Below are 26,226 nucleotides of genomic sequence, written 5' to 3' on the forward strand. Positions count from 1 at the left end.
CTTAGAAGAGTTTGATAATTTTATTGTCAAACAAGAAAACTTCAATGCTTATTTTGGTAGACAACTGAAATAAATTCTGATACACTTGAACACTTGAGTAATTACATGGCCAATGTTAAGGGTGAACTTAAACTCATTAGCAAACATGCTTCTATGGTCACCACTCAAGTAGAACAAGTACTTAAAGCTCAAAATGATTTGCTCAATGAATTGAATAGTAAGAAAAATGATTATGCTGTTAGAGTGGCTACTAGAACTGGTAAGATGACTCAGGAACCTTTGTATCCTAAAGGCCACCCTAAGAGAATTGAACAAGATTCTCAGAGAAATAATATTGAGGCACCTAGTCCTTCTAAAAAGAAGAAAAAGAAAAATGATAGGACTTTGCATGTTTCTAGTGAACCTATTGCTGAACCACCTGAGAATCCAAATGATATTTCTATTTCTGATACTGAAACACAATCTGGAAATGAACATGAAACTAGTGATAATGTTAATGATGATGCTCAACCTAGTAATGACAATGATGTAGAAATTGAACCTGCTGTCGATCTTGATAACCCACAATCAAAGAATCAACGATATGATAAGAGAAACTTTGTTGCTAGGAAACATGGTAAAGAAAGGGAACCTTGGGTTCAGAAACCCATGTCTTTTCCTCCCAAATCATCCAAGAAAAAGGATGATGAGGATTTTGAGCACTTTGCAGAAATGATTAGACCTATCTTTTTGCGTATGCGGTTAACTGATATGCTCAAAATGAATCCTTATGCTAAGTATATGAAAGAAATTGTCACTAATAAAAGAAAGATACCAGAAGCTGAGATCTCCACCATGCTTGCTAATTACACTTTTAAGGGTGGAATACCAAAGAAACTTGGAGATCCAGGAGTACCTACTATACCATGCTCCATTAAAAGAAACTATGTTAAAACTGCTTTATGTGATCTTGGAGCCGGTGTTAGTGTTATGCCTCTCTCTTTATATCGTAGACTTGACTTGAATAAGTTGACACCTACTGAAATATCTTTGCAAATGGCTGATAAATCAACTGCTATACCTGTCGGTATTTGTGAGGATGTGTCTGTTGTGGTTGCAAACGTTACTATTTTAATGGACTTTGTTATTCTTGATATTCCCGAGGACGATAGTATGTCTATTATTCTTGGAAGACCCTTTTTGAATACTGCAGGGGCTGTTATTGATTGCAACAAAGGCAATGCCACTTTTCATGTTAATGGTAATGAGCATACGGTACACTTTCCGAGGAAACAACCTCAAGTTCATAGTATCAATTCTATTGGAAAAATTCCATCGATTATTTTTGGAGGTTTTGAATTTCCTCTTCCTACTGTCAAGAAGAAATATGATATTCTTATTATTGGGGATGTGCATATCCCCATTGAGGTAACATGTGTTATTCGAAATTTCTCCGGTTCCATGTTATTCGGAATGAGTTTATTAACAAGACCTGATCAACCTTGTTAGTGGATTCCTTTTGATGAGCATGAGAGGAATGAAACTAGAAGGCACAACCTTCTGTACCCTCTCTCTACTTTCTGTTATTTAGTTGAAATAAAGTAAAAATAGTATTTTTTCTGTCTGTTTTCTGATTTATCCGTGCCATATAAAAATACCCCGAAAATAAAAGTTCTCCAAATGCCCTGAAAATGGAATATGATTTTTTTTGGAATATTTGAGAATATCTGGCACTTAGAACACAGCAGGAGGGGCAAGCACCTGGCCACGAGGGTGGAGGGCGTGCCCTACCCCCCTGGGCGCGCCCCTGCCTCGTGGGCCCATGGTGGCTCCCCTCCACTTATTCCTGCACCCACACACTCCTTCTTCCTCCCAAAAAATCACTATCCAGCTCAAGCACGAGTTCTAGCTCATTTTGCTGCGATTTTCGATCTCCTTGCTAAAAGCACCTCTCACAAAACTGCTTGGGGGGATTGTTCCTTGGTATGTGACTCCTCCATTGGTCCAATTAGTTTTTGTTCTAGTGCTCTATTCATTGCAAATTTGTGCTGCCTAGGTGACCATGTTCTTGAGCTTGCATGCAAATTTATATGGTTCCAAGTAGTTCTAATGCATGATATAGCCTCTAGGCACTTGTAGGAGTTGTTGCTATCAATTTTGTTGAGCTTGGTTCACTTTTGTTTGAAGTTACTAAAAATTTCAGAAATTTTTCAGAGGAAGAAATATGCTTAGGAAAATGTACCAAGGTGGTTCTTCAAGGAAGCAAGGACCCAGGCTTGCAATGTGTGATGCTGACGATGAGCCACCAAGGGACGCTCCAGTGCGGCCTTGTGAATCAGAAAATTTTATGGATCGAGCGGGAATCAAGGAAGAATTTAACGCATATTTGCGTAACGCTGATCTTGTGAGCTTTGAGGCAGAAAAATGCCACCAGTATCACTATCTCACTAGTTCCTTTCTGAGGAGGTTTGAATTTTCATCTTCACGTAATTCTCCAACTGTCCTGTTTGATCTTTATGAGAAATCTTATACCACTGCTTGCAAACTTCCGCAATGGGGTAGTGCTAGTGAACCCCGCAAATCTGAATTTAGAAATTTTCTTGCTAGTATAACTGTGGGGGAATCGAGAGACATAGCACAAGCTACCATAGGGATCATTCATTTTCCTGCTATACATTATTTTGCTCTCTTCATAGGTAGGTGCATAAATGGTAAAGATGAAGCATGTCATATGTGTGTCCCTGACCTCAGTATTCTTAGGAGTGCTCTGTTAGGAGACAAATCTTATAATTTGGTAGCCATTGTTGCACGTAGGTTGCATAATAATAGCTTTAATGGAGATTTCTTTGGTGGAATTTATGCAACCCGCTTAGCTGATTTTCTTGGTGTAACCATACGTAATGATGATATTGAATTGCCTCCTGCTTACCTAGACTATAATGCTATGGTTCACCACCAGTTTGTTGAGAGGAATAAATCACCTCTCCAGTATCGCTTAATCTTTGACAGACGTCGTGCTGTCCGTATTACTCTCCCTGCTCCTGCCTTCTTTGATTATCAGGCAAAAGGAAGATATGTTATTACCAAAGAGGAGGCAGATGAGTACAAGAGGAGGGCGGAGGCAGCTCACCGCCACGCTACGGCCCAGGAGGCAATAATTGCCGCATCTCAGTACGACCCCGGCTACAACTATAGATATCTGCCAGGTCATCCGTGGCAATGAACCAACTTAGGCCAAAATGTTGGGGAACGTAGCAGAAATTCAAAATTTTATACGCATCACCCAAATCAATCTATGGAGTAATCTAGCAACGAGGGGAAGGGGAGTGCATCTACATACCCTTGTAGATCGCGATGCGGAAGCGTTGCAAGAACGCGGATGAAGGAGTCGTACTCGTAGCGATTCAGATCGCGGTTGATTCCGATCTAAGCGCCGAACCACGGCCCCTCCGCGTTCAACACACGTGCAGCCCGGTGACGTCTCCCACGCCTTGATCCAGCAAGGAGAGAGGGAGAGGTTGGGGAAGACTCCATCCAGCAGCAGCACGACGGCGTGGTGGTGGTGGAGGAGCGTGGCAATCCTGCAGGGCTTCGCCAAGCACCGCGGGAGAGGAGGAGGAGGAGGGAGAGGGGTAGGGTTGCGCCAAGAGAGAGGAAGTCTCATGTGTATGGCAGCCCCAAAACCCCCACTATTTATAGGGGAGGGGAGGGGGCTGCGCCCCCATCTAGGGTTCCCCCCAAAGGGGTGCGGCCAACCCTAGATGGGACTTGGGGGGCGGCCAAGGGGGGGAGAGAGGGGGGCGCACCACTAGGTGGGCCTTAGGCCCATCTGAGCCGAGGGTTTCCCCCTTCCCCCCTTTCCTGCGCCCTGGGCCCCTTGTGGGAGGCGCACCAGCCCACCTAGGGGCTGGTCCCTTACCACACTTGGCCCACGCAGCCCTCTGGGGCCGGTGGCCCCACCTGGTGGACCCCCGGGACCCTCCCGGTGGTCCCGGTACGTTACCGATAGCACCCGAAACTTTTCCGGTGACCAAAACAGGACTTCTCATATATAAATCTTTACCTCCGGACCATTCCGGAACTCCTCGTGACGTCCGGGATCTCATCCGGGACTCCGAACAACATTCGGTAACCACGTATATATATTCCCTATAACCCTAGCGTCATCGAACCTTAAGTGTGTAGACCCTACGGGTTCGGGAACCATGCAGACATGACCGAGACGTTCTCCGGTCAATAACCAACAGCGGGATCTGGATACCCATGTTGGCTCCCACATGTTCCACGATGATCTCATCGGATGAACCACGATGTCGGGGATTCAATCAATCCCGTATACAATTCCCTTTGTCTATCGGTATGTTACTTGCCCGAGATTCGATCGTCGGTATCCCGATACCTTGTTCAATCTCGTTACCGGCAAGTCCCTTTACTCGTTCCGTAACACATCATCCCGTGATCAACTCCTTGGTCACACTGTGCACATTATGATGATGTCCTACCGAGTGGGCCCAGAGATACCTCTCCGTTCACACGGAGTGACAAATCCCAGTCTCGATTCGTGCCAACCCAACAGACACTTTCGGAGATGCCTGTAGTGCACCTTTATAGCCACCCAGTTACGTTTAGACATTTGGTACACCCAAAGCATTCCTGCGGTATCTGGGAGTTGCACAATCTCATGGTCTAAGGAAATGATACTTGACATTAGAGAAGCTCTTAGCAAACGAACTACACGATCTTGTGCTAGGCTTAGGATTGGGTCTTGTCCATCACATCATTCTCCTAATGATGTGATCCCGTTATCAACGACATCCAATGTCCATGGTCAGGAAACCGTAACCATCTATTGATCAACGAGCTAGTCAACTAGAGGCTTACTAGGGACATGGTGTTGTCTATGTATCCCCACACGTATCTGAGTTTCCTATCAATACAATTCTAGCATGGATAATAAACGATTATCATGAACAAGGAAATATAATAATAACCTATTTATTATTGCCTCTAGGGCATATTTCCAACAGTCTCCCACTTGCACTAGAGTCAATAATCTAGTTCACATCACCATGTGATTAACACTCACAGGTCACATCACCATGTGACCAACATCCGAAGAGTTTACTAGTGTCAACAATCTAGTTCACATCACTATGTGATTACCACTCAATGAGTTCTGGTTTGATCATGTTATGCTTGTGAGAGAGGTTATTAGTCAACGGGTCTGAACCTTTCAGATCCGTGTGTGCTTTACGAATATCTATGTCATCTTGTGGATGCTACCGCGCGCTACTTGGAGCCATTTCAAATAACTGCTCTACTATACGAATCCGGTTTACTACTCAGAGTCATCCGGATTAGTGTCAAAGTTCGCATCGACGTAACCCTTTACGACGAACTCCTTTTCACCTCCATAATCGAGAAAATTCCTTAGTCCACTAGATACTAATGATAAGTTCGACCGCTGTCATGTGGTCCATTCCCGGATCACTATTGTACCCCTCGACCAACTCATGGCAAGGCACACTTCATGTGCGGTACACAGCATAGCATACTGTAGAGCCTATGTCTAAAGCATAGGGGACGACCTTCGTCCTTTCTCTCTCTTCTACTGTGGTCAGGTCTTGAGTCTTACTCAATACTCACACCTTGTAACACAGCCAAGAACTCCTTCTTTGCTGATCTATTTTGAACTCCTTCAAAATCTTGTCACGGTATGTATTCTTTGAAAGTATCATCAGGCATCTTGATCTATCTCTATAGATCTTGATGCCCAATATGTAAGCAGCTTTATCCAGGTCTTCCCTTGAAAAACTCCTTTCAAACAACCCTTTATGCTTTCCAGAAATTGTACATCATTTCGGATCAACAATATGTCATTCACATATACTTATCAGAAATGTTGCAGCGCTCCCACTCACTTTATTGTAAATACAAGTTTCTAACAAACTTTGTATAAACCCAAAAACTTTGATCACTCCATCAAAGCGTATATTCTGACTCCGAGATGCTTGCTCTAGTCCATGGAAGGATCGCTGGAGCTAGCATACCTTTTAGCATCCTTAGGATCGACAAAACCTTTCTGATTGTATCACATACAACCTTTCCTTACGAAAACTGGTAAGGAAACTTGTTTTGACATCCATCTGCCAGATTTCATAAATGCAGCTAATGCTAACATGATTCCGACGGACTTCAGCATCGCCATGGATGAGAAAATCTCATCGTTGTCAACTCCTTGAACTTGTGAAAATACTCTTTGCCACAAGTCAAGCTTCATAGACGGTAGCATTACCGTCCATGTCCGTCTTCTTCTTAAAGATCCATTTATCTCAATGGCTTGCCGATCATCGGGCAAGTTCACCAAAGTCCATGCTTTGTTCTGATACATGGATCCTATCTCGGATTTCATGGCTTCTAACCATTTGTCGGAATATGGGCCCACCATCGCTTCTCCATAGCTCGTAGGTTCAGTATTGTCTAACAACATGATATCTAAGACAGGATCACGTACCACTCTGAAGTAGCACGCATCCTCGTCGTCCTACGAGGTTTGGTAGTGACTTGATCCGAAGTTTCATGATCACTATCATAAGCTTCCACTTCAATTGGTGTAGGTGCCACAGGAACAACTTCCTGTGCCCTGCTACACACTAGTTGAAGTGACGGTTCAATAACCTTATCAAGTCTCCACCATCCTCCCACTCAATTGTTTCAAGAGAAACTTTTCCTCGAGAAAGGACTCGTTTCTAGAAGCAATTACTTTTGCTTCCAGATCTGAAATAGGAGGTATACCTAACTGTTTTGGGTATTCTATGAAGATGCATTTATCTGCTTTGGGTTCGAGCTCATCAGCCTGAAACTTTTTCACATAAGCGTCGCAGCCCCAAACTTTTAAGAAACGACAACTTAGGTTTCTCTAAACCATAGTTCATACGGTGTCGTCTCAACGGAATTGCGTGGTGCCCTTTTTAAAGTGAATGCGGTTGTCTCTAATGCCTAACCCATAAACGATAGTGGTAATTCGATAAGAGACATCATGGTATGCACCATATCCAATGATGTTCGGACACACCATCACACTGTGGTGTTCCAGGCGGTATTAATTGTGAAACACTTTCCACAATGTCTTAATTGTGTGCCAAACTCGTAACTCAGATACTCATCTCTATGATCATATCACAGACATTTTATCCTCTTGTCACGACGATCTTCAACTTCACTCTGAAATTACTTGAACCTTTCAATAATTCAAACTTGTGTTTCATCAAGTAAATACACTCAGCATCTACTCAAATCATCTGTGAAGTAAGAACATAACGATATCCACTGCATGCCTCAGCACTCATTGGACTGCATACATCAAAATGTATTACTTCCAACAAGTTGCTCTATTGTTCCATCTTACTGAAAATGAGGCCTTTCAGTCATCTTACCCATGTGGTATGATTTGCATGTCTCAAGTGATTCAAAATCAAGTGAGTCCAAACGATCCATCTGCATGGAGTTTCTTCATACCAATAGACATGGTTCGCATGTCTCAATCTTTTAAAAAACGAGTGAGTCCAAAGATCCATCTACATGGAGCTTCTTCATGCGTTCTATACCAATATGACTCAAATGGCAGTGCCACAAGTATGTGGTACTATCATTACTATTTTATATCTTTTGGCACGAACATGTGTGTCACTGCGATCGAGATTCATTTTAGGTGCAAGACCATTGAAGGTATTATTCAAATAAACAGAGTAACCATTATTCTCCTTAAATGAATAACCGTATTGCGATAAACATAATCCAATCATGTTTATGCTCAACGCAAACACCAAATAACAATTATTTAGGTTTAACACCAATCTCGATGGTAGAGGGAGCATGCGATGCTTGATCAAATCAACCTTGGAAACACTTCCAACACGTATCGTCATCTCACCTTTAGCTAGTCTCCATTTATTCCGCAGCTTTTATTTCGAGTTACTAACACTTAGCAACCGAACCGGTATCTAATACCCTGGTGCTTCTAGGAGTACTAGTAAAGTACACATTCATATAATGTATATCCAATATACTTCTGTCGACCTTGCCTGCCTTCTCATCTACCAAGTATCTGGGGTAGTACTGCTTCAGTGACCGTTCCCCTCATTACAGAAGCACTTAGTCTCGGGTTTGGGTTTAACCTTGGGATTCTTCACTAGAGCAGCAAATGATTTGCTGTTTCATGAAGTATCCCTTTTGCCCTTGCCCTTCTTGAAACTAGTGGTTTTACTAACCATCAACAATTGATGCTCCTACTTGATTTCTACTTTCGCGGTGTCAAACATTGCGAGTTGCTCAAGGATCATCATGTCTATCCCTGATATGTTATAGTTCATCACGAAGCTCTAATAGCTTGGTGGCAGTGACTATGGAGAACCATCACTATCTCATCTGGAAGATTAACTCCCACTCGATTCAAGTGATTGTAGTACTCAGACAATCTGAGCACATGCTCAACGATTGAGCTTTTCTCCCTTAGTTTGCAGGCTTAAGAAACTTGTCAGAGGTCTCATACCTCTTGACGTGGGCACTAGTCTGAAATCCCAATTTCAGTCTTCAGAACATCTCATATGTTCTGCGACGTTTCAAAAACGTCTTTGGTGCCACAATTCTAAACCGTTAGCATTACGCACTGAACTATCACGTAGTCATCAAAACGTGTATGCCAGATGTTCCGCAACATCTACAGACGACGCTGAGGTTCAGCACACCGAGCGGTGCATTAAGGACATAAGCCTTCTGTGCAGCAATGAGGACAATCCTCAGTTTACGGACCCAGTCCGCATAATTGCTACTATCAACTTTCAACTAAATTTTCTCTAGGATCATATCTTAAACAGTAGAACTAAAGCGCAAGCTATGACATAATTTGCAAAGACCTTTTGACTATGTTCATGATAATTAAGTTCATCTGATTATTCAATGAACTCCCACTCAGATAGACATCCCTCTAGTCATCTAAGTGATACATGATCCGAGTCAAACTAGGCCGTGTCCGATCATCACGTGAGACAGACTAGTCATCATCAGTGAACATCTCCATGCTGATCGCATCTACTATACGACTCATGTTCGACCTTTCGATCTCTTGTGTTCCGAGGCCATGTCTGTACATGCTAGGCTCGTCAAGTCAACCTAAGTGTTTCGCATGTGTTCCGAGGCCATGTCTGTACATGCTAGGCTCGTCAACACCCGTTGTATGCGAACGTTAGAATCTATCACACCCGATCATCACGTGGTGCTTCGAAACAACGAACCTTCGCAACGGTGCACAGTTAGGGGGAACACGTCTCTTGAAATTTTAGTGAGGGATCATCTTATTTATGCTACCGTCGTTCTAAGCAAATAAGATGTAAACATGACAAACATCACATGCAAATCATAAAGTGACATGATATGGCCAATATCATCTTGCGCCTTTTGATCTCCATCTTCGAGGCGCGGCATGATCACCTTTGTCACCGGCATGACACCATGATCTCCATCATCATGATCTCCATCATCATGATCTCCATCATCGTGTCTTCATGAAGTTGTCTCGCCAACTATTACTTCTACTACTATGGCTAACGGTTAGCAATAAAGTAAAGTAATTACATGGCGTTTTTCATTGACACGCAGGTCATACAATAAATTAAGACAACTCCTATGGCTCCTGCTGGTTGTCATACTCATCGACATGCAAGTCGTGATTCCTATTACAAGAACATGATCAATCTCATACATCACATATATCATTCATCACATCCTTTTGGCCATATCACATCACATAGCATACCGTGCAAAAACAAGTTAGACGTCCTCTAATTGTTGTTGCATGTTTTACGTGGCTGCTATGGGTTTCTAGCAAGAACGTTTCTTACCTACGCAAAAGCCACAACGTGATATGCCAATTTCTATTTACCCTTCATAAGGACCCTTTTCATCGAATCCGATCCGACTAAAGTGGGAGAGACAGACACCCGCTAGCCACCTTATGCAACTAGTGCATGTCAGTCGGTGGAACCTGTCTCACGTAAGTGTACGTGTAAGGTCGGTCCGGGCCGCTTCATCCCACGATGCCGCCGAATCAAGATAAGACTAGTAACGGCAAGTAAATTGACAAAATCGACGCCCACAACTACTTTGTGTTCTACTCGTGCATAGAAACTACGCATAGACCTAGCTCATGATGCCACTGTTGGGGAACGTAGCAGAAATTCAAAATTTTCTACGCATCACCAAGATCAATCTATGGAGTAATCTAGCAACGAGGGGAAGGGGAGTGCATCTACATACCCTTGTAGATCGCGATGCGGAAGCATTGCAAGAACGCGGATGAAGGAGTCGTACTCGTAGCGATTCAGATCGCGGTTGATTCCGATCTAAGCGCCGAACCACGGCCCCTCCGTGTTCAACACACGTGCAGCCCGGTGACGTCTCCCACGCCTTGATCCAGCAAGGAGAGAGGGAGAGGTTGGGGAAGACTCCGTCCAGCAGCAGCACGACGGCATGGTGGTGGTGGAGGAGCGTGGCAATCCTGCAGGGCTTCGCCAAGCACCGCGGGAGAGGAGGAGGAGGGAGAGGGGTAGGGCTGCGCCAAGAGAGAGGAAGTCTCATGTGTATGGCAGCCCCAAAACCCCCACTATTTATAGGGGAGGGGAGGGGGCTGCACCCCCATCTAGGGTTCCCCCCCAAAGGGGTGCGGCCAGCCCTAGATGGGACTTGGGGGGCGGCCAAGGGGGGAGAGAGGGGGGGCGCACCACTAGGTGGGCCTTAGGCCCATCTGAGCCTAGGGTTTCCCCCTTCCCCCCTTTCCTGTGCCCTGGGCCCCTTGTGGGAGGCGCACCAGCCCACCTAGGGGATGGCCCCTTCCCACACTTGGCCCACGCAGCCCTCTGGGGCCGGTGGCCCCACCTGGTGGACCCCCGGGACCCTCCCGGTGGTCCCGGTACGTTACCGATAGCACCCGAAACTTTTCCGGTGACCAAAACAGGACTTCCCATATATAAATCTTTACCTCCGGACCATTCCAGAACTCCTCGTGACGTCCGGGATCTCATCCGGGAATCCGAACAACATTCGGTAACCACGTATATATATTCCCTATAACCCTAGCGTCATCGAACCTTAAGTGTGTAGACCCTACGGGTTCGGGAACCATGCAGACATGACCGAGACGTTCTCCGGTCAATAATCAACAGCGGGATCTGGATACCCATGTTGGCTCCCACATGTTCCACGATGATCTCATCAGATGAACCACGATGTCGGGGATTCAATCAATCCCGTATACAATTCCCTTTGTCTATCGGTATGTTACTTGCCCGAGATTCGATCGTCGGTATCCTGATACCTTGTTCAATCTCGTTACCGGCAAGTCCCTTTACTCATTCCGTAACACATCAACCCGTGATCAACTCCTTGGTCACACTGTGCACATTATGATGATGTCCTACCGAGTGGGCCCAGAGATACCTCTCCGTTCAAACGGAGTGACAAATCCCAGTCTCGATTCGTGCCAACCCAACAGACACTTTTGGAGATGCCTGTAGTGCACCTTTATAGCCACCCAGTTACGTTGTGACGTTTGGTACACCCAAAGCATTCCTACGGTATCCGGGAGTTGCACAATCTCATGGTCTAAGGAAATGATACTTGACATTAGAAAAGCTCTTAGCAAACGAACTACACGATCTTGTGCTAGGCTTAGGATTGGGTCTTGTCCATCACATCATTCTCCTAATGATGTGATCCCGTTATCAACGACATCCAATGTCCATGGTCAGGAAACCGTAACCATCTATTGATCAACGAGCTAGTCAACTAGAGGCTTACTAGGGGCATGGTGTTGTCTATGTATCCACACATGTATCTGAGTTTCCTATCAATACAATTCTAGCATGGATAATAAAAAATTATCATGAACAAGGAAATATAATAATAACCAATTTATTATTGCCTCTAGGGCATATTTCCAACACAAAAGCCTAAGCTTGGGGGAGTACGTATTTCCCACCGACAGTACATTCATGTTCATACACACTCATTGCTAGATGTCGGTGCTCATACTTTTTCACTGTAATATCCATGCTACTTTATTTTCTTTTTCTTGCTTTCTTCTTGTGTGTTTGATAAACCCTAAGAAAACCAAAAAAAATAGTTGTAGCTTTTAGTTAGTTTACCTTTCTTGCTGTAGTAGTAATAATTAAAAGGAAAACCCAAAAAGATTTCCTGTTCTTCTTTTGCTTGTTGGGAGCTTTCCCGTGTAAATAGTTTTATTTCTTTTCTTTTCTTTGGGGGTCGATAGGAGAAGACCATAATTAAATTGTTGAAGTGGCTCTTATATGCATTATTGTTGATTTAACCAAGAGCCCATATTTCCTTGTCTTCTCCTGTTTATTGAATGCTCGCAGATTCCAGCTTAGTCCAATGCACGTGCACTCTAATTATTATTCACATCGTTCGGTCGTGCAAGTGAAAGGCTTTTATGACGATATATGATGGACTGACTGAGATGAGAAAAGCTGGTATGAACTCGACCTCTCTTGTTTTTGTAAATATGATTAGTTCATCGTTCCTGATTCAGCCTATTATGAATAAACATGTTTGCAATGACAATTAGAGATCATAGTTGCTCGTGCCATGCTTGATTAGCTATGAGTTATAATGGTTTATCTTGCGTGCCAACATGCTATTAAAATGGTTGTGATGTGGTATAGTGGGGTGGTATCCTCCTTTGAATGGTTTAAGTGACTCGACTTGGCACATGTTCACACATGTAGTTGAAACAAATCAACATAGCCTTCACGATATTTATGTTCATGGTGGATTATATCCTACTCATGCTTGCACTCAATGTCTATTAATTTTAACGCATGTTCATGACTATTGTTGCTCTCTAGTTGGTCGCTTCCCAGTCTTTTGCTAGCCTTCACTTGTACTAAGCGGGAATACTGCTTGTGTATCCAATCCCTTAAACCCCAAAGTTATTCCATATGAGTCCACTATACCTTCCTATATGCGGTATCTACCTGCCGTTCCAAGTAAATTTGTATGTGCCAAACTCTAAACCTTCAAATGAAATTCTGTTTTGTATGCTCGAATAGCTCATGTATCAACTAGGACTGCCCGTATCTTCCATGCTAGGCGGGTTATTCTCAAGAGGAGTGGACTCCGCTCCTCATTCACGAGAAAATGGCTGGTCATCGGGATGCCCAGTCCCATGCTTTATGCAAACTAAATCAAAATAATTGCAATCAAAACTCCTCCTGGGACTGTTGCTAGTTGGAGGCACTCGTTGTTTCGAGCAAGCCATGGATTGATGCTTGTTGGTGGAGGGGGAGTATAAACTTTACCATTCTGTTTGGGAACTGTCTATAATGTGTGTAGCATGGAAGACATCGCCATCTCTTGGTTGTTATGTTGACAATGAAAGTATGCCGCTCAAAATATTATTTATCTCTATTTCAAAACCGAGCTCTGGCACCTCTACAAATCCCTGCTTCCCTCTGCGAAGGGCCTATCTATTTACTTTTATGTTGAGTCATCACCCTCTTATTAAAAAGCACCAGCTGGAGAGCACTGCTGTCATTTGCATCCATTACTATTAATTTATATTGGGTATGACTATGATTGGATCTCTTTTACCATGAATTACAATGTCTAGTCAGTCCTTGATCTTTAAAGGTGCTCTGCATTTATGTTTTGCGGTCTCAGAAAGGGCTAGCGAGATACCATCTTGTTATATCATATCATGATTGTTTTGAGAAAGTGTTGTCATCCGAGATTTATTATTATTGCTCGCTAGTTGATTATGCCATTGATATGAGTAAACATGAGACCTAAGAGTTATTGCGAATGTGGTTAGTCATAATCTTTGCTGAAAACTTGAATGTTGGCTTTACATATTTACAACAACAAGAGCAAACAGAGTTTGTAAAAGTTTTTCTTTATCACTTTCAGTTTATCAACTGAATTGCTTGAGGACAAGCAAAGGTTTAAGCTTGGGGGAGTTGATACGTCTCCGTCGTATCTACTTTTCCAAACACTTTTGCCCTTGTTTTGGACTCTAACTTGCATGATTTGAATGGAACTAACCCGGACTGACGCTATTTTCAGCAGACTTTCCATGGTGTTATTTATGTGCAGAAACAAAAGTTCTCGGAATGATCTGAAACTCCACGGAACATATTTTTGGAAAATATTAAAACTACTGGAAGAAAAATCCATGTCAGGGGTCCACACCCTGTCCACGAGGGTGGGGGGCGCGCCGCCCCTACCTCGTGGGCCCCCTGACGCTCCACCGACCTCAACTCCAACTCCATATATTCACTTTCGGGGAGAAAAAAATCAGAGAGAAGGATTCATCGCGTTTTACGATACGGAGCCGCCGCCAAGCCCTAAAACCTCTCGGGAGGGCTGATCTGGAGTCCGTTCGGGGCTCCGGAGAGGGGAATCCGTCGCCATCATCATCATCAACCATCCTCCATGACCAATTTCATGATGCTCACCGCCGTGCCTGAGTAATTCCATCGTAGGCTTGCTGGACGGTGATGGGTTGGATGAGATTTATCATCTAATCGAGTTAGATTTGTTAGGGTTTGATCCCTAGTATCCACTATGTTCTGAGATTGATGTTGCTATGACTTTGCTATGCTTAATGCTTGTCACTAGGCCCGAGTGCCATGATTTCAGATCTGAACCTATTATGTTTTCATGAATATATGTGAGTTCTTGATCCTATATTGCAAGTCTATAGTCACCAACTGTGTGTTATGATCCGGCAACCCCGAAGTGACAATAATCGGGACCACTCCCGGTGATGACCATAGTTTGAGGAGTTCATGTATTCACTATGTACTAATGCTTTGTTTTGGTACTCTATTAAAAGGAGGCCTTAATATCCCTTAGTTTCCATTAGGACCCCGCTGCCACGGGAGGGTAGGACAAAAGATGTCATGCAAGTTCTTTTCCATAAGCACGTATGACTATATTCAGAATACATGCCTACATTACATTATATCCTATCTTGCAAGTCTATAGTCACCAACTGTGTGTTATGATCCGGCAACCCCGAAGTGACAATAATCGGGACCACTCCCGGTGATGACCATAGTTTGAGGAGTTCATGTATTCACTATGTACTAATGCTTTGTTCTGGTACTCTATTAAAAGGAGGCCTTAATATCCCTTAGTTTCCATTAGGACCCCGCTGCCACGGGAGGGTAGGACAAAAGATGTCATGCAAGTTCTTTTCCATAAGCACGTATGACTATATTCGGAATACATGCCTACATTACATTGATGAATTGGAGCTAGTTCTGTGTCACCCTATGTTATGACTGTTACATGATGAACCGCATCCGCATAATTCTCCATCACCGATCTAATGCCTACGAGCTTTTCACATACTGTTCTTCGCTTATTTACTTTTCCGTTGCTACTGGTACAATCACTACAAAACACCAAAAATATTACTTTTGCTACCGTTACTTTTGTTACCATTACCACTACTATCATATTACTTTGCCACTAAATACTTTGCTGCAGATACTAAGTTATCCAGGTGTGGTTGAATTGACAACTCAACTGCTAATACTTGATAATATTCTTTGGCTCCCCTTGTGTCGAATCAATAAATTTGGGTTGAATACTCTACCCTCGAAAACTGTTGCGATCCCCTATACTTGTGGGTTATCAGAATGCGACCCCTGACGGGACTTGCGTTGCCGGGATTCGTCGACTCCCTTGCCCGGAGTGCGACCCTTGCCGGAATGACGACTCCCTTGCTGGGAGTGGATCGACTTGGTCGTGGGCCTCCGCAAGGCCCACGACTTTCTTCCTTACGGACTATATAAGAAGGTTCTGGCCAGTGAAGTAACCTAGTTCGGTTCACTCACTCCCTCTCGCGTGACCTAGCCGTCATCTACTGTTCCTCACTCTGTGCTGCCTCCGGCGACCCCATCCCGACGACCGCGTGCACGGCTGGTCGGGAGAGCAGGTGCCTCCGGAACCCTGTCGTTCGAGATCCTGCCCGGGGGAACGGCAATAAGGTTTTTGGGGAGCGTCTCGACGCGACTGCTCCCGATCCGTCCCCAACTCCCTCTGCCTCTGCTTCCACTACTTCCCCTGCATCGACACCATGGCCGATGACGCCGCCGCCAAGAAGAAGGCCACGGACGACGCCGAGGCTGCTGCTGCCGCCGCCGCGTTGGCCTGGCCAACCGGAGGGTATGATCTGTTCATCCCTCGTTTACTCATACTTGTACTAGCCGTATATGTGCTGCTCATAGATGGTTCGCCTCTATGTCCTGTACGAGCTAGTATGCTTAGGTATAGCTTGAGATGCGTACCTTTTATGCCATGCTTAATGTTTACTTGTGGATTAGTCTAATCAGAAAAGTGCTAATATTTCCAACAGACGGCACGGCCGTCGTCCAGCCGAGCGGGCTCCTGGAGCTGACAAACGGCACGGCCCAGCTCTCGAGCCACGTGGTCCACCGGACGCCGCTGCGCCTCCGGAGGTCCCCGGGCAACGGCGTGCGCTCCTTCTCGGCGTCCTTCGTGTTCGGCATCATTCCCCCGTACTCCGACCTCAGCGGCCACGGCATCGTCTTCTTCGTCGGCAAGGACAACTTCTCGGCCGTGCTGCCGAGCCAGTACCTGGGCCTCCTCAACAGCGCCAACAACGGCAACGCCACCAACCACATCTTTGGCGTCGAGCTCGACGCCATCCAGAGCAAGGAGTTCTAGGACCCTGACGACAACCACGTCGTCATCGACGTCAACAGCCTGCAATCCATCGCCGCGCGCCACGCCGGCTACTACGACGACAAGACCGGTGCGTTCCATGACCTGCTTCTCATCAGCGGCAAGGCTATGCAGGTCTGGGTGGACTACGACAGCGGGTCCACGCAGATCATGTTGGATTATGGATGGGCTTAGGCCCTTATAAGACATTAATCCCAGGTTAATCTTAAGGCCCATGTATGAGATGGCAGGTGGTGGGAAGTTTAGTCCCACCTTGCTAGTTGAGGAGAGTTGAGACCCCTTTGTAAGGGCCGCTCTACCACTTGCCATTGGGAGCTTGGGAAGAGGAGTGGTACACACGCGCGACTGTGGGTTGACTTGCGTTGCCGGGATTGGTCGACTCCCTTGCCGGGAGTGCGACCCTTGCCGGGATTCGTCGACTCCCTTGCCGGGAGTGCGACCCTTGCCGGAACGACGACTCCCATGCCGGGAGTGGATCGACTCGGTCGTGGGCCTCCGCAAGGCCCACAACTTTCTTCCTTACGGACTATATAAGAAGGCTCTGGCCAGTGAAGTAACCTAGTTCGGTTCACTCACTCCCTCTCGCGTGACCTAGCCATCATCTACTGTTCCTCACTCTGTGCTGCCTCCGGTGACACCATCCCGACGACTGTGTGCACGGCTGGTCGGGAGAGCAGGTGCCTCCGGAACCCTGTCGTTCGAGATCCTGCCCGGGAGAACGGCAATAAGGTTTTTGGGGAGCGTCTCGACGCGACTTCTCCCGATCCGTCCCCAACTCCGTCCGCCTCTGCTTCCACTACTTCCCCTGCATCGACACCATGGCCGCCGCCGCTGCCAAGAAGAAGGCCACGGACGACGCCGAGGCTGCTGCCGCCGCCGCCGCGTTGGCCTGGCCCACATGCGTCAACCAGACCCAACCGGAGAGCAACACCGACTTATGAGAGGTCTTGGACCCTCTCCCCCAAAAGACTAGCCTGTTAGGAGGGGACATCCCCGCACTTATAAATCGTGTTATGTCTCCTCCCACAATCGATATGGACTAAACCCAACAATCTCCCCCTCACACATTGGTTACACATGGGCCCGCTAACACCAGCGTTTCCAGCCCACCAACCATGACCGACCACCCGTGAGTTCACCGAGATTTATTCCGGCCACCTGGGCTCTGATACCAATTGTTGGTCCAGACCCGACGGCGAGTACTTTTGGCGGCGGTGATACAATCAGTGACGAACGACGATGACAGACGAAGCTCGCTGACGAGCTCGACGAGTTGCTTTTACGCCGAGACGCACCGTAGCAAAGCTAGCCTTCAGCTAGTAATCAATCCGTTATCTGATCGTCTACTAGTACTAGTACCTATGAGCACTTCTAGCCGGAAGCGTTCCAATCGATCTAGCTATCTCAGGTAACTAGCACAACACAAAGAATCCATCTGATGGCCAGACACACGTATCGTGCATTTCTTTATTGCTTTTAACTCTTCGGTTGGGCCTGGTTGACGCATATGGATCGGAAATGCTGGTGTTAGTAACAGCTCCACCATGCACAGTCCAGTGAACAAGCCGGATTGTGGTGGCCACTACAAGCTGTCTGCAACAGCTCCACCAAGGAGCTCACTACCACGTGGAGTGCTAGTAATGATTGGGCTAAAATATGTGCAACGTCCAGTAAAAGGAGACGTGCCACAAGTTAGCTGCGGTCCATCTAGTGTTGCTGGCTTCACTAGCGGGCTAGAAAACGTACGCAAGTTTGGCAGCCTGTGTGCCCTTGGTGACCAGTACGGTTGTCCAGTAATCGGTGGAAGCAAACCAAGAGGTCTAAAAACGCCAGAAAAAGGAGATTTGGCAACTCCGGAAGATATGTTGTTGCCTCGGACATCAATGGAGGAAAGGACACGTCCACCCACAACTGTACAGCCGGTGTTACACCCATATTCGGAGAAAACTCTTCGGATGATTGTCCCGGTAAAGGTGAAAGGGAGTGGGCGACGGTGTCTAGCAAGCACCGAGGAACCGGTGAAATTTGTGGACGCAAATACGAAGGAGTGTTGGCGTCATGCTATGAAAGAAGAGTTGGCATCGATCCATGACAATAATACATGGGAGCTTGTGGATCTTCCCAACAATGAAAAGGCTATAGAGCTCAAGTGCGAATTTAAGGTTAACAAAGATGTTGAAGGATGCATGAAGCACAAAGCAAGGTTTGTGGCCAAAGAGTATGTGCAAGAGGAAATTATGGACTTCAAAGAAGTGTTCGTTCCCATTGCAAAGATGGAGTCGGTGAGATTACTCATCGCTCTCGCGGCTCAGGAATCATGAAAAGTACATCACATGGATGTAAATTCCACATTTTTGAATGACGAGATAGAAGGAGATGTGTATGTGAATCAACCACCGGGTTTCATCAAAGAGGGAGAAGAGCACAAGGTACTGAAGTTACACAAAATCTTGTATGGGCTATGGCAAGGACCTCGGGAGTGGAACATCAAACTTGATCGGACATTGATTTCTCTTGGATTTGAGAAAGCCCCACTAAAGCATGCAATTGTACAAGAGAGATGAAGGAAGGGATCGTCTACTAGTTGGCATCTACGTCCACGATCTATTAATTACCGGAGCGGATGAAGAAGTGATTGCAAAGTTCAAGCTACAGATGAAAGAGCTTTTCAAGATGGATGATCTAGGTCTTTTGAGCTACTGCCCTGGGATAGAGGTACATCAAAAGCCGGAGGGGGTCACACTATGCCAGGAGGCATATGTAAGGAAGGTACTTGAAAGCTGTGGCATGAAATATTGCAATCCAATTGACGCTCCAATGAAACCTCGTCTTGAGCTAAGCAAGAAGAGCAAAACACTCGCAGTTGATGCAATAGAGTATATTGCGGCTGCAGCTGCGATGTGTCGAGGTATGTGGTCAGGGAGGCTACATGGTGATCTCGTGGATCAAAATCCGAAACAAGTGATGCTCAATGTTGATGGAAAGTCTATAACTTTTCTACACGAAGAACCACCGGTATAGCCGTGAGTTAAAAGCAATAAAGAAACATACGATACGTGCGTCTGGCCATCAGATCGATTCTTTGTGTTGTGCTGGTTACGTGAGATAGCTAGATCGATTGGAACGCTTCCGGATAGAAGTGCTTACGTACTAGTAGACGATCAGACAAAGGATTGATTACTAGCTGAAGGCTAGCTTTGCTCGTTGGTCGTATCACCGCTCGGCGTCGGGTCTGGGCCAACACCTGGCGCCCTGAAGAATGGCGCCAAGCCTTCGACGCCCCTGGTGTCGGCCAAGAACAACCTCTCGGTGGTGCTCGTGGAGCCGGCGTACGCCGGCTTCTCGTCGTCGACGGGCACGGCCCTGCTCGTCCCATCGACATCGGCAGCCTGCCGAAGCTGCCGTTCGTGGGCGCCAAGCCGCGGTCTAAGGTGCTGGACATCGTCCTGCCGATCGCCACCGCGGCGTTCGTCCTCGGCGTGGTCGCCGTGGTGATCCTGCTCGTCCGGCGGCGGTCCAGGTACGCGGAGGTGCGGGAGGACTGGGAGGTGGAGTTCGGGCCGCACAGGTTCACGTACAAGGACCTGTTCCGCGCCACGGAAGGGTTCAAGAACAAGACGCTGCTGGGCTTCGGCGGCTTCGGGAGGGTGTACAAGGGGGTGCTCCCCAAGTCCAAGCTGGAGGTGGCGGTGAAGAAGGTGTCGCACGAGTCGAGGCAGGGCATCAAGGAGTTCGTGGCGGAGGTGGTCACCATCGGCCGGCTCCGGCACCGCAACATGGTGCAGCTGCTCGGCTACTGCCGCCGGAAGGGGGAGCTGCTCCTGGTGTACGACTACATGTCCAACGGCAGCCTGGACAAGTACCTGTACGGCGGCAGCAAGGACAAGGAGAAGACGGCGCTGGACTGGGCGCAGAGGTTCCGGATCATCAAGGGCGTGGCGTCGGGCCTGCCGTACACCCACGAGGACTTCGAGCAGGTGATCATCCACCGGGACATCAAGGCCAGCAATGTGCTCTCGACGCCGACATGAACGGGCGGCTGGGCGACTTCGGCCTGGCGCGGCTGTACGACCACGGCGCCGACCCGCAGACGACGCACGTGGTGGGCACCATGGGGTACCTGGCCCCGGAGCTGGCGCGGACGGGGAAGGTGTCCCCTCTCACCGACGTGTTCGCCTTCGGCTTCTTCATCCTCGAGGTGGCCTGCGGCCGGAGGCCCGTGGAGCAGGCCATGAACGACAGCCGGCTCATGCTGGTGGACTGGGTGCTGGAGCACTGGCAGAAGGAGGCGCTCCTCGAGGTGGTCGACGCGAGGCTCGACGGAAACTATGACGCCGGCGAGGTGGTTCTGGCGCTGAAGCTTGGTCTGATGTGCTCGCACCCCATGCCCGGCGCGTGGCCTAGCATGCGGCAGGTGATGCAGTACCTGGAGGGTGACATGCCGATCCCCGAGCTGACACCCACGCAGATGAGTTTCAGTATGCTGGCCCTGATGCAGAGCCAAGGGTTTGACGCTTTCGTCTTGTCGGCGGCGTCGGATCCGTCGTCGGCCACGAATACGACGATGACCATGGGCACAATAAGTGGACTCTCAGGAGGGAGATGACATAATTAGTTAGTTTTCACGGACTCGTGAGTACTCGCCTTCTTGGAGTACTAGTAGTACACACTTGCTATAGTTTCTCTATAAGATGTTCGTAGCATACATGTATAAGTTTAGCCACACTAGATGGAGCAGGGCATTTTGGAGACCGAGCTCCACGGAGCCCTTTATTTTAAAAAATTCAAAATTCATAAATTTCAGTTTTAAAAAAATTGAAAAAAATTACACATGTATGCAAGGATGTAAAGTGTATGTGTGAAAAATTTCAGGATGAAATACCTTGAACTGTGAGCTGCAAAAAAAAAAAACAAAATTATGGACTTTAAAGATGAACGGTACATATGCTAAAAAGGCTCAGATTGTCTTTTTTGTGTAGCTCACATTTTAATATATTTCGACCTGAAAATTTGCACAGATGTAAATTATATATGTATCTAGGTATATGTCTATTTACTTTCAGAATTTTTTAAAATTGAAAAGTTTGAATTTTGAAGTTTTCAAATAAAGGCCTCCATGGAGCTCGGTCTCCATGTGTATTTTCACACTAGATGGATATATGAACTTAATAACTTAGAGCAACTCCAACGCACGTACCCACTTCATCAGCGGTCGTCCGCTTGGGTCAACGCGGCTGCTATGCTCCACCGTGGAACCGGATCCTCTAACATTAAGAAGGAAAGTTAGAGAAGCTACAATACCCTAACTTTCCTTCTTCTATCCATATGATTATGGCTAAAATGACTTAAATTAATTTGCAAATTGATGATCTGCTGTGTAGATTTATAGTAATTACGTACAAACAAATTAATGGTGAAATAAAATTAATTTTAAATTATTTATATTACAATAAATACCAACAGCAAACAACCTACTAATTATCTATTAACAGTCCTTAACTTTCCTTCTTTATTTTACATTAGGCAAACACTGTAGCACCGTGACTTTCCTTCACAATGTTAGAGGATCCGGTTCCCTCCACCATACGCGTGCTCACCAAGGGCGGCCATCGCGCCCTACGGCGACTACTGGCGCCAGATGCACCGCATCGCCGTCAACGAGCTCCTCACGACGCGTCGCGTCCTCTCCTTCCGCGCCATCCGGGAGGAGGAGGTCGCCGCCATGCTCTGGGCCGTCGCATCCATCGGGGATGGCGGCGCCGTGGTTGACATGCACGCGCGACTGTCGTGCTCGTGGCCGACAGCACGCTGCGCGTGACTATGTGTGTTCGGTTTACATGATTCGATTTATACGGTTTTTTGGTTTATACGGTATTAATACTTCGGTACATACGGTATGAAACTAAAATACGATTTGGTTTTGGTATATACCAAATTGTTTCGGTATGGTTTCGGTATATACCATAATAACCAAAGTTGACACGAACTTGAAAATGACGTAATAACAACTTACAAATTTATGACTCAAAACACATACTCCCTCCGTCCGGTGAAGAGTGTACATCTAGAAATTTTAGGACAAATTATGGAGTTGAGTAAAAAATACATTGAAAAGGTGCAAACCACCATCTCTCTCCTCTTTAATTACCCAACCCCCAATGAGCTAAGTGCATGTAGAAATTAAAAAAGACCATGTGTAGATTGTTATTGGTCTTGATTACCGTGTGCTGAGAGAGAAATATTTTTTCTCACTTTAAAGTGCATTGGGAAGATAGAAGTACACTCTTTTGTGAACAAATTTTAAAACTAGATGTACACTCTTCACCGGACGGAGGGAGTATTATTTTGCACAAATATTATATAACTATATATGCATGAATGGATTCATCCCTTGATTGTTATGGACGTGCTTAGCATTTTTTAAAGAGAAAAATGACTATGTTACAAAAAAATGTATGTGCTTGGTAGTGAATATGACTCATGTACAAGAAAAAGATAACCTGTATGGTTGTTTGCCTCAAGAAATATAAATTTATTTTTACTTCGGTTTATTTGGTTAACCGTTCGGTTTTTCGGTATATATCATAAAAACCAAAGTTCAAAACGGTATGAAAAGTTCATATCATACCAAAACTAGAAACCATAAAAACCGTAAAATTGGTTTGGTTCGGTTTATTTTCGGTATGGTTTTTCGGTTCGGTTTCAAAATGCACAGAGTGAGCTGCGCGTCGTGATTGGCGACGGGTGCAGTGGCCACAAAATAGAGGAGAAGATAGGGAAGACACCAGAAGGGGACGCAGTCACCACCCTAGGTGCCGACCCATCAGCCATCAGAGACGCAGTTGATGATGGTACAGTGGAGAAAATGACAGAAGCGCAGGACTTCAACTTCAGTCGTAATCGTCCGCTTCACTCATTCTACGACTGAGGAGGAATGTTAGAAGTATAATTATGTTAAGTTAGAAATTAGGAGTTAGAGATATGATATGTTTAAACCATGTATGACTTGTCCTCTACTTCAAGTCTCTCTCCCTCATATTATACTCTATAAATACCCCTACAAGGGTCAGATCAATACAACACAATATTACCCATCCTACAATTTCTACAGCCGCGACGTGTTCCTCCGGGAGCTCGAACGCTCCATCGGGCTCGTCGCGGGGTTCAACCCGGCCGATGTGTGCCGGTCGTCGCGGCTCGCCGCCTGGGCTAGCGGTGCCGTCCACTGCACCAAGGAGTGCCGTGACACCGTGTTCGGGATCCTCGACGGCATTATCGCCGAGCACCAGGAGAGGGTAGGCGCCGGTGCCGGCGATGCCGAGGATACAGAAGGACGGTGGCCTCCAGTTTCCACTCGACATGGACTGCATCAAAGCCGTCATATTTGTAAGCAATTTTAATTGTGTTTTTTTTCTTTGCTTATGCCAAAGCGACAGAAATTAATTTCCAAACCTTACTAGTAGGAAAAATAATTTTCAGAAAAAATGCGTTTAGAAAAATACTCCCTCCTTAAAGAAATATGTATCTCACTCGACATGTTCTACAATAATCTCAACTGAGTTGCTATAGATAAAATTAAAATGACACTACTACATGCAGGTAGTCATCTTGTGTGTGTGTGTGTGTGCGCGGGACATATTTGGCGCCGGCAGCGAGACGTCGACAACAACGCTGTAGTGGATAATGGCGGAACTGGTCAAGAACCCAAAGGTGATGCGTCGAGCCACAATGGAGGTGCGGCGAGCCTTCGAGGCCGGCGGCAAGGTGGTCGAGCAGCAGCTCGGCGAACTCGTCCCGTACCTGCACCTCGTCATCCGGGAGACTCTACAGCTGCACACGCCGCCGCTGCTGCTCCCCCGGGAGTGCCGAGAGGAGCCGGCGTGCAGGGTGCTCGGCTACGACGTGCCCAAGGGCACGCAGGTGCTGGTCAACGCCTGGGCGCTGGGCCGCGACGAGCGGTACTGGCCTGATAAGCCTGAGGAGTTCCGTCCGGAGCGCTTCGAGCCCGCCGGCGACGGTAAAGACGGCGCGGCGGTGGAGGTGGACTTCAAGGGCGTGGACTTCGAGTTCCTGCCGTTTGGTGCCGGGAGGAGGATGTGCCCCGGAATGGCGTTCGGGCTCGCCAACGTGGAGCTCGCGCTCGCCAGCTTGCTGCTACACTTCGACTGGGAAGCGCCCGGCCCCAACGGGTCGCTCGACATGACCGAGGCGTTTGGCATCACCGCACGGCGGAAGGCCGGCCTCCTGCTCCGCCCCATCATGCGCTTGCCTGTCCCGGACAACTTAACTAGTTGAGGCGGCCGCCAGTACGATCCAGGAGGAGGCACGGCTGTGGGCTCGTGCCGGCGCAGCAGGGCTGGCTCTTACGGATTGTGCATGCCATCACAGTCGCCGGACTTGGGGAGACATCCTGTTGTCCGCGGATGCCCTTTTTGAGCCGGCCCCCTTCCACACGGGTGCCCTTTTTGAGCCGGCCCACGCTAAGGCGAGCCCTGTAATTTTCATTTAATTGTTTCTATTTTTATTTTCTTATTTAATGTCCGCGGATTCAAAAAAATGTTCGCATAACCAAAAAATGTTTTTCATTTTGCAAAACTGTTCGTGTATTCAAAAAAATATCTTGAATTTGAATATATTTTTGCATATTAATATTTTTAATATTCGTGTATTAAAAAATTGTTCATGAATTCGAAAAATGTTCACAAAATTTAAAAATTGTACGCTAGTTAAAAAAAGTTCATCAACTCAAAAAATGTTAGCTGATTCAAATAATATTTTTTCTAAATTAAAACAGATTCATGAATTTCAATATTTGTTCCCCAATTTAAATAATCGTCCATCAATTCAAAAAAAGTTCATCCATTCAAAAAAGTTTCCGAGTTTCATATTTTTTCACAGTTTTAAAAATATTCGGGAATTTTGTAAAAGTGTTTGTGAATTCAAAAAATGTTCACGAATTTGTAAAAAATGTTCACGGTTTCATTTTTTTAATAATGTAAAAAAATGTTCATAATTTCAAAAAATTAAATAAAAAAGTAAAAAAAAATAAGTAAAATGAAAACTAAAAAGAAAAGAAAAACAGACATGAAAAAAAGAAAAAGGAAAGAAGAAAGAAAAGAACAAAAATGAAAAACAAAACCAAAAAGAGAGAAAACCCGGTTTGGGAGGGTTCTAGATCGGAAAGAGCTAATGGGTCGGCCCAAAGGGCACGCGCTCGGTCGCTATCTAAAACCCTACCTTGCGACGTACGCGCCAAATAGGATTCCCCGCCAACTCTGGTCAAGAACTTGAAAGGGCTCCCGACTAAATATTAAATGGTCAGGGCATCAGTTTTGCCCGGGAAACCTCCTAAGCTCGGCCTCCCGAGGTGCTTGCTGGAGATTTGTTGATGTTTGATTTGCAGCTCCAATAGCCGAGTTCGAAGCAGAGGAAGAAGATGATCGGAGAAGATTTTGAAGC

General features: G+C 46.3%; 2 pseudogenes; both read left to right on the top strand.

The window, feature by feature from the left end:
- Window positions 1-21,677, top strand: part of LOC109757001 (L-type lectin-domain containing receptor kinase SIT2-like) — a 92,158-nt pseudogene extending 70,481 nt beyond the window's left edge.
- Window positions 21,678-22,405: 728 nt separating this feature from the next.
- On the top strand, window positions 22,406-25,062 carry LOC109756999 (zealexin A1 synthase-like; annotated as a pseudogene).
- The last annotated feature ends 1,164 nt before the right edge of the window (window positions 25,063-26,226 follow it).

Source organism: Aegilops tauschii, chromosome 5 (assembly GCF_002575655.3).
Source record: "Aegilops tauschii subsp. strangulata cultivar AL8/78 chromosome 5, Aet v6.0, whole genome shotgun sequence".
Taxonomy (NCBI): Eukaryota; Viridiplantae; Streptophyta; class Magnoliopsida; order Poales; family Poaceae; genus Aegilops; species Aegilops tauschii.